At 55.9% G+C, this 2500-nt stretch overlaps 1 pseudogene across 1 annotated transcript in view; it reads left to right on the top strand.

Annotated features, from left to right (window-relative positions):
- Nucleotides 1–2500, top strand: part of LOC308172177 (chloride channel protein 2-like) — a 50364-nt pseudogene that overhangs the window by 35081 nt on the left and 12783 nt on the right. Inside the window, exons 3-4 of the transcript in view lie at nt 187–317; nt 1042–1170. The product of the transcript in view is annotated as a chloride channel protein 2-like (transcript). The remainder of the gene's footprint in view (nt 1–186; nt 318–1041; nt 1171–2500) is intronic.

Here is a 2500-nt window from a genome sequence, read left to right as displayed (position 1 = left end):
TGGCGGTCTCTCTTTTCTAATGGTGACCCCGCCTCCCTCTCTCCCCCCCCCTCCCTCTCTCTGGCCCCTTTCTCTCGCTCTCTCTTCACACCTTGCCACCCCTCTCTCTCACCCCCCCCCCTCCTCCCCTCCCCTCCTCCCCCTCTCCTCCTCCCCCTCCCTCCCTCCTCCCCCCCCCTCCTCCAGTGTGTACGTCGCGCTGTCAGAAGTTCCTGATCTCCCGCGTGGCGAAGACTGGATCTTCCTCATCCTCCTGGGGCTCCTCATGGCCCTGGTCAGCTGGGTCATGGACTACGCCATCGCCTTCTGTCAACAAGGTAGGAGGGAGAGAGAGGAGGAGGAGGGGTGGGGAGGAGGAGGAGGAGGAGGAGGAGGGGAGGGAGGGAGTGGGGATGAGTGGACGGGAGGGGGTCAATTGTGTCATGGACTACGCTATCACCTTCTGTCAACAAGGTAGGAGAGAGAGGAGAGAGAGAGAGAGAGCGGGGAGGGAGGGGTGGGGAGGAGGAGGAGAAGGGGAGGGAGGGGTGGGGATGATTAGAGGGGAGGCGGTCAATTGTGACATGGACCAACGCTTCAGTAGCCTCCCTCCAACCAGGTAAGAGAGAGAGAGCGGAGAAGGAGAGAGGGGAGAGAGGGAGGGAGGGGTGGGGAGGAGGAGGAGGAGGGGAGGGAGGGGTGGGGTCATGGGATGAGTAGAGGGGAGAGGGGTCAATTGTGTTATGGACCACGCTTTAGTAGCCTCCCTCCAACCAGGTAAGAGAGAGAGGGCGGGAGAGAGAGAGAGAGAGAGAGCAGGAAAGGAGAGAGGGGAGAGAGGGGAGGCAGGGGTCAACTGGCTAATGGATTGTGCTTTATCCTCCTGCAACCGGGTAATAGACAAAGAGCGCGGGGGGGGTGGGGGGGGGTGGAGGTGGAGGGAGGGAGGGAGAGAGGGAACAGACACTGACAGAGGGAGGAAAGGAGAAGGGGAGGACACGGGAGTGTGTGTGTGTGTCTAAGTGTGTGTTCCTCGTGCGTCCCTGTGGTGTCTTTCCGCAGCCCAGAAGTGGATGTACGGAGGGTTGGACAGCAACATGCTGCTGCAGTACCTGGCCTGGGTCACGTACCCCGTGGTGCTCATCACATTCTCCGCAGGGTTCACACAGATCCTGGCCCCGCAGGCTGTGGGTAAGACACACACACACACACACACACACATATACATACACACACACACACACACACATATTATACATGCACGCATGCACACACACATACACACGTGCACACACACACTCACACACACACATACACATACACATATACATGCACGCATGCACACACAGATATACGCGTGCACACACACACACACATACACACACAGACACACACATTTAGACACACACAGATCCTGGCCCTGCAGGCTGTGCATGGGTAAGACACACACACACACACACACACACACACTCACACGCACACACATAGTACACATGCATGCATGCACACACGGATACACTCGTGCACACACACACACACACACACACACACACACACACATATACATGCATGCACACACACATACACGCACACACTCACTCACACACACACAGACACACACATTTTACGCTTTCACATTAGATACAGCGCATTCATCCATACACACACACACACACATACACACACACACACACACACACACACACACACATACAAACATACACACTCACATCTCACGACTACACTTATCCACATTCGCTCTTCATGCATATTTGAATACTGTAATCGGATCCATAATGGGCATTGAGCGTACAAGGACACACGTCATGTCCTATATATAGACAGATGAGTGCACCTCCACGTTGGGCCGAGTCGTACCGTAAAACCAGGAAGTCCCAACGTGTCCTTGAAGCCACATGGGCCACTGAGTACACAGGATGGGCCCGTTGATCCATTAATCTACTTTTTACAGCTTTGGTTCCCTCTGCCTCTTCTAACTGTTCCTCCTCCTCCTCTTCCTCCTCCTCCCTTTCCCCCTCTTTCTACCACCCTCTTCCTCCTCTGCTTCCCCTTCCTCTTCCTCCTCCTCTACCTCTCCTTCTCCTCTATCTCCACCCTCTCTTCCTCCCTCTACACCACCTCCTCCTACTCCTCCTTCTCCTCTTCCTCCACCCTCTCTTCCTCCCTCTACACCACCTCCTCCTCCTCCTTCTCCTCTTCCTCCACCCTCTCTTCCTCCCTCTACACCACCTCCTCCTACTCCTCTTCCTCCTCCTTCTTCTCTTCCTCCACCCTCTCTTCCTCCCTCTACACCACCTCATCTTCCTCCTCCTTCTCCTCTTCCTCCACCCTCTCTTCCTCCCTCTACACCACCTCCTCCTACTCCTCTTCCTCCTCCTTCTCCTCTTCCTCCACCCTCTCTTCCTCCCTCTACACCACCTCCTCCTCCTACTCCTCCTCCTCCTTCTCCTCTTCCTCCACCCTCTCTTCCTCCCTCTACACCACCTCCTCCTACTCCTCC

The sequence above is a fragment of the Nansenia antarctica genome, assembly GCF_963989245.1.
Source record: "Nansenia antarctica genome assembly, chromosome: 16".
NCBI lineage: Eukaryota > Metazoa > Chordata > Actinopteri > Argentiniformes > Microstomatidae > Nansenia > Nansenia antarctica.
Note: the sequence above shows the minus strand (reverse complement) of the source record. Positions and strands in the feature narration are given on the sequence as shown.